Genomic DNA, 7,640 nt, shown 5'->3' with positions numbered 1-7,640 from the left:
TTCCAAGTTTTTCTTTAATGAAGTTTATAGTCCTTTGTTTTAATCCTAGGTGCACGATCCACCTTGAGTTGGTTTTTGTATATGGAGTGAGGTGTGGATCTTGCTTGAGTCTTTTGCAGATACTTTTCCAATTTTGCCAACACCATTTGTTAAAAAGGCTGTCATTTCCCCACTTAACTGGTTTCATCTCCTTGTCAAAAATCAGTTGACCATAGATAGATGGGCTGATCTCTGGGTTCTCAAGTCTATTCCATTGATCTATATGTCTGTCATTGTACCAGTACCATGCTGTCTTAACCACCACGGGTTATTTTCTCACCCCAGTCAGAATAGCAAAATTTAACAGAACACAAAGCAACAAATTCTGGCAAGCCTGTGGAGAAACTGGAACCCTTATTCACTGTTGGTGGGAGTGTAAAATGGTGCAGCCACTGTGGAAGGCAGTATGGCGCTTTCTCAAAAAGTTGGAAATAGAGATACCATTTGACCCAGCAATTCAGCTACTGGGAATATACCCCAAAGAGACCATAACTGACATCCAAGCATATATATATATGTGCACACCCATGTTTATCGTGGCTTTGTTCACAATAGCAATGAGTTGGAAACAACCTAAGAGCCCATCAACAAATGAATGTATAGAGAAGCTGTAGTATATTCACACAATGGAATACTACACTGCATTGAGAAACAAGGAATGCCTGCAGTATTATTCAAAATGTGTGACCCTGGAGGACATTATGCTGAGTGAAGTATCTCAGTCAAAAAGGACAAATGCTGCATGATGCCACTGTTTTAAAAGAGGACTGACCTCGGGGTTCGGGGGGGACTGAGAAAGATGGGTTCAATAATGTATACTGCATTGAAATAGATGAGGGAGAAAACTTTTAAAAGGGCAAGGCTCAGATCTGTTGCTCATAGGGTACTTATAAGTTATAATAGTCTCGATGTCTCCTAAAAAATTAGAGCAATACTTAATATAATCTTTGCAAGATTAAAGAATAATAGAATTTGCAAAACACGATATAATAAAGATAAATCTGGAAGAAAAAAAAAGGATATGTTATTAGGTATTTTTGTCATGACAGAAATCCAGAGCAAAGGCTTCATAGTGGAGTGGACATGGAGGGTAGGGATTGTGAAACAGTGAAAGAATTTTTCTTTTACTTTTCCAAGAGGGTAGTGTACTAGGGGGGAAGGTTGGGAGGGATGAAAAGTGCAACAATGAATGAACGGAAATTCACACTCTCTGTAGATTTTCATGGAAATGAATAATAAATTTTAAAAAAAGGGAAATGCAAAACGTGATTACAAAGACAGAGGGTGTAGAAAGATTAAAATGGATGTTATAAGAGACTCAAAATATTGTACTAGAGTGCTGAGAAGCCAAAGCAAAGGGAAGATATCAAGAAGTTAAAATGCTAAATAGAAGGTTACAGAGGGCAGCTCAGGAAGACATAGCAAAGTATTATAATGAAATGTGCAAGGGGCTGGAATCCAAAAATCAAAAGGGACGAACTCACTCAGCATTTTAAAAAAAAATTGTTATTGGTTTGTTATTGTTATCATTCATATACATCATGCTTTGTATGAGCACTTTGTGCTTTATGCAATCATTCATATATGTTGTTTTCATTCATTTATTCTGTATTTTATACTATCATTCATATGCATTACATTTTATATAATTAATTACCATTGTTCAATGCCTGTTGTCTTCCCATCTTTGCAAGTCCCCGTGAAACAACCAGTACAACTACTATGCAAGGCAGTATGACATCTCCTCAAAAAACTTAATTTTATAAGCTGAAGGAACTGAATAATAAAGGCCCAGGAATTGATAAAATACCAATTGATATGGTTCAACAAACAGATGCTACACTGGACATGCTCAACAGGTCATTCCAAGAAATCTGGAGGACAACTACCTGGTCAACTGACTTGGAGAATTTCGTATTTATTCCATTCCAAAAAAAGTTGTCCTGAGAGAGTGTGGAAATTATTGAAAATATAGTTAATATCACACACAAGCAAAATTCTGCTGACGATTACCCAGAAATGACTGGAACAGTACATTGATAGAGATCTTCCAGAAATACAAACTGAGATTAGAAGAGGTCATGGTATTATCGACAATGTCAGATAGATCTGGGCAGAAAGCAAAGCGTACCAGAGGAATATGTTTCATTGACTGTGCAAAGGTATTTGACTGTGTGGATCACAGCAAATTGTGGCTATCCTTGAGGTGAGTGTGAGTCTCAGAACACTTGATTATGTTTATGTGAAACCCATACTTGGACCAGAAGCAGTACTCAGAACAGAGCAAAGAAACACTATATGTTCAAAATCAGGAAAAAGTGCATCAGGGATGCATCCTGTCTCCATATATTTTCAATCTATATGCAAAACAGAATATTCAGGAGGCTGAGCTTCAGGAGGAAGAATATAGCAAAAGGATTGGAGAAAGTCGTGAACAACCTAGGTTATGAAGATGACAAAACTTTGCTTGCTGAAAATGAGGAGGACCTGAAGCATTTGCTGCAAAAGTTCAAGAACTGTAGTCTTCAATATGGATTGAAGCTCAACATCAAGAAGACAAAGATACTCACCACTGGGCCAACTGGCAGCACCATGACAGATGGAGAAGAGAATGAGGCTGTTAATAATTACAACTTGCTTGTAATAATTACAACAATCAACCCTCTTGGTACCAACAATCAGGAAATCAAAAGATGGATAGTACTCTGAAAATCTGCTGTCAGCACCTCTCCAGGGTACTGAGAAGTAACAATATAAGTCTAGACACTGGGGTGTGCCTGATCCAGGCCATGGTCTTCACAATTACTTGCTATAACTATGACTATGACTATGACTATGACTATGACTATGACTATGACTATGACTATGGCTATAGCTATGACTAAGGATGACAGAAGAAGAATTGATTCCTTTGAGTTGTGATGATGGAGAAGAGTCTTGAACATACCATGGACTGCCAAGAAAACAAATAGGACCTCCATGAAACCAAGTTTCTCCTTGGAGGCTAGAATTTAGGAGCTCTGTCTCTTATACCTTATGCATGTGGCCAGGAGGGCCTGGTCCTTGGAGAATGACATCATGCTTGGAAGGGTGGAGGGATGACACAGGAGAGGAGACCCTAGATGAGATGGATTGACACAGTAACGGGCAATGGGAGTAGGTGTGTCGGAGTCAGTGAGACTGGCTCAGGACAGGGCAGTCTTCAGAGCTGTTTTATATAGGGTTTCTATGAGTCACAGTCATCTTAAGGACACATAACAACAACAACAACAACAACAACAGTTTGAATAGGTATGGAGAAAGTATGTAACTCTGATGCTCAAGTTTCTTAATTTTAAACCAGATATTGTTCCCTTGCACTATTCACACAATAACTTCTTGTTCTAGGTATAGGTTTTGCGTGAGCACAGTGGAATGGGATTCCCACTGTTCTTAATGTTTGCCATAATTTGTTATGATCCACCGAGTCAAATTCCTCAGCATAGTTAATAAAGCACAAACATTTATTCTTCTGGTATTCTTTGCTTTCAGCTAGGATCCATATGACATCAACAATGATGTCCTGGGTGTCACAGCCTCTTTTTAACTTACTATGAACTTTTGACTATTCTCTATGTATTGTCCTAGGCACTTTTGAATGATCTTTGGCAATATTGTGTTTGCCAGTGATATCAATGATATCATTCAATAATTTCAAAATTCTGTTGCATCACCTTTCATGAAAATAGGAACAGTTATGAATCTCTCCCAGTCAGTCAACCAGGCAGCTACCCTCCAATTTCCTGCCATAGACTGGTGAGCATGTCCCAGACTGTACCTGTTAGTTGAAACATGTCAATTGTTATACTATCAATTCTTGGGCTCTTCGTATTCATTGTTTTTCACACCAGATCTTTCCTCTTTCCTTTACCCACCCCTCCTGCTACCCATCAAATTGTTCAACCATATTATTAAACATACTCATCATCCTCACCCTTCTGCTCCTCCCCCCGCCCCGGATCCCTATACATGTTCTACTATAATGGTCTTATACAATATTTGCCCTTATGGGACTGAGTTAGTTCACTTAGCATAATGTTCTACAGTCCCTCCCAAGTTAGGTAGTGATTTACAAAATCATTGCTTCTGCATGCTCCATAGTATTCCATCATGTAATTGTACTATAATTTCTCAATCCATTCAATTGTGGTTGGACATTTAAGTTGTTTCTCTGTTTTTGCTATGGTGAATAATGCCGCTATAAACATTGGTGTACGAGTTTTGGTTTGTGCCTCGGCTCTTATTTTCTCAGGGTATATTCCAAACAGTAGAATAGCTGTTCATATGGAACTTTTATGTTCAGCTTTTTAAGGAAAATGCCAAACTTCTTTCCAGATTAGTTGTACCATTTTATAATCCCACCAACAATATATAAGAAAGACTTGGCATGAGAAGAGTCCAGAATAAGAGTTACATAGTAAAGTGGTCCGGAGGGATGGGACTGTGTAACAATGAAATAACTTTTTTCCCAAAGAAAAAAGTGAAGTGGGGGAGGGGGGCAGGGAGAAAAATGTTCAACAATGCATGAATGGAAATCCAAGCTCTTTATGAACTTTCATTAGAATAAGAAAAAAGGGGGGTAGAAAGAAAGAGTTCCTATCTCATCACATCCTCTCCAACATTTATTACTTGTTGCCCTACTAAACTTTGCCATTGCTACTGGGGTGAGATGGTATCTTATTGTGGTTTTTATTTGTATTTCTCTTATTGCCAGTGATTTTGAGCATTTCTTCATGTGTGTGTTTGCAACCTGAATGTTTTCCTCTGTGAAAAACCTTTCCATGTTTTTTGCCATTTTGTAATTGCATTATCAGTCTTTTTCTTCTGGAGGCCCAAAAATATTCTGTAAACTTTTGTTATGAAACGAAATGTTTGTTCCCAGTCTGTAGGTTTTCTTTTCATCCTGTTGGGGAAGAGTTTTTTATGAGTACAGAGATTTAATCTTTAGAATTCTCATTTATCAATTTTATCCTCTTCAGATCGGGCATTTCTGGCTGTATTTGGCAGTCTCTTTATACCATAGACTAGGCCTTCTAAGCCTGATCCCTGTTTGTCTCTTACGAATTTTGTGGTTTGGGAATTTATTCCCAGGTCTCTGATCCACCTTGAGTTGATGTGTGTGCATGGTGTGAGACGTGGATCCTATTTCAGCTTTCTTCAGTTAGTAGCCCAGTTTGCCAGCACCGTTTGTTGAAGAGGCTTTCATTAGTTTTTCAGGAGCTATACTTATCAACAATGAATCCTTCCTCATTATTTCCAATTTTTTCATTCTAGTCACCAATAATTATTAATGCATCTTTATTGCATGCTTAATCAAGTTTGGACTAAAAAAGTTAGTTGAAATCCTCAGTTTTTTCCTCTTTGTATTTACTCGTTGGTGCAGGTATTTTAATAATTGTCGTGTTAACAGATCTTCCTTGTATGTGTATAGGTAGTCTCCTATCACTTATAACATTATACATTCGGATTTTCCTTGAAATTTTCTTTTTAGCTATGAATACACCACCATTCTTCCTCCATTTTTCACTTTTAGCATAATAGATCATATGATTGATTATATGATTCAAAGCCGCCCATGCTAGTCTGTCTGAGTTCACTAATGTCTAGAATGTTGATCTTCATGTGTTCCATTTCAGTTTTTACAACTTCCAGTTTTCCTATACTTATATTTCATAAATTTCGTGTTCTAATTATTAAAGGATGCTTGCAGCCAACTCTCATTATTTTGAGTAGCTTCCAATCTGCACTTTATCTCTGGTACTATATTCTAGGATTGTTCATAAGGTTTTCAGAGCCCTATTGTCTAAAAAGTAGTTAGACAATCCTGCTTCCTACTCTGGCTTAATCAGGAAAGCAGTAAATCAGAGTTATATCCTTTCTTCATACTTATTCAATGTGTAGCTGAAGAAATCATTCAAGCAGTGGGATTCTATGAAGAAAAATGCTGCTTTAGTTTAGGATAAAGACTCACTAACAACCTATATTATGTAGATGACACAGCCTTCCTTGCTGAAAGTGAATAGGACAGAAAGTTTGCTGCAGAATATTAAGGACTACACCCTTCAATATTAATTGCATTTCAGCACCAAGAAAACAAAAATTCTTACCACTGGACTGATTAGCAACATGATGATAAAGGGAGAAAAGATTTAAATTGTCAGTGATTTAGTCCTCCTTGGATCCACATACAGGCAGGACATCAGAAGTATCGCAACGGGCTAGTTTGTTGTAGGAGAACCTTCTAAAGTAAAAAGAACAATGATGTCAGTCTGAAGACTAAGGTGTACCTAATCCAGACAATGTTTTTTTTTTTCAATCTCTTCCTATGTGTCTGAGAGCTGGACAATGAGTAAGGATAACACAAAGACAATTGGTGCTTTTTAATTGTGGTGTTTTAGAAGAGCCCTGAATATTCAGAGTTAATAGCACTGAATATTTCATGGACTGTCAAAAAAAGAAATAAATATGTCTTCGAAAAGTATACCTAGATTGCTTCTTGGATGCAAGGGTGGTAAAATTTTGTCTCACATTCTTTGGGTATGTTGCTATGAGAAGTTATTCCTTGGAAAGAGACCTCACAATAGGAAAGTTGGAGGGCTAGCAATGGAGAAGAAGACCTTCAATAAGATGGGTTTACATAGTGACAGTAGCAATGAGCTCATATGTGTCAGAAATTATATGGATAGCACAGGGTTCAAATCTATTATTCATAGGATTTATATGAGCTGTACTTGATTCGATGGCACCTAATAACAACTAAAAGCAATCTACATGTTTAATATCATCCCAATATAGATACAAAATTCATTCTTCAATGAGATAGAAAAGCAATTGGCAGTTTTATTTGGAAATGAAATAGATCCTGAATAAGGAAAGCTTTTCTCAAAAATAAATATGAAGTGGGAGGCATAGCACTCTCTGGTCTCTAAACCTACTACACAGACATAGTAACAAAAAAATCCCATGGAATTTCTAAAATGACATACACGTAGACAAATGGAATAGAATCGGGAACCCAGAAACCAGCCCATCTTCTTATGATCAAATGGTATTTGAAAAGGAAACAGAATCTATTAAATGGGGAAATGATAACCTCTTCAACAAATGATGGTGGCAAAATTGGGTGCCAAACTAAAGAAAATGGAAACAAGATCCACATCTCACACCATACATAAAAACGAATTCAAGGTCAGTTAGAGACCTAAGAGTAAAGCCCCAATCCATAAGGATTATAAGAGACAAAATGGGACCAAACTTAGAAACCCTAGCCTATGGCATAAATAAGCTTGCAAATAGCAAATATAGCAAGAAGTACACTACCAGGAGATGATGTATTCAACAAATGGGACATGTTTCTGGGGCATCAAAATATGGTGAAAAGAAAACCTACAGACTGGAAAAAGACATTTGGCAATGACAGCTCAGATAAGGAAGGCCTTATAACGAGACTTTACAGAAGTAAAATCTCAGGCTACAGGGCTTCCACAAGAAAAAGACTGATAATCTAATCACAAAATGGGCAAAAGACATGAAAAGTCTCTTCAAAAAGGAGGACATTCAGA

This window comes from Elephantulus edwardii, unplaced genomic scaffold, assembly GCF_000299155.1.
Source record: "Elephantulus edwardii isolate Elephantulus edwardi_28Jun2011 unplaced genomic scaffold, EleEdw1.0 scaffold00178, whole genome shotgun sequence".
In the NCBI taxonomy this organism is placed as follows: Eukaryota; Metazoa; Chordata; class Mammalia; order Macroscelidea; family Macroscelididae; genus Elephantulus; species Elephantulus edwardii.
The sequence above is the reverse complement of the archived record's forward strand: the minus strand, read 5'-3'. Positions refer to the sequence as shown.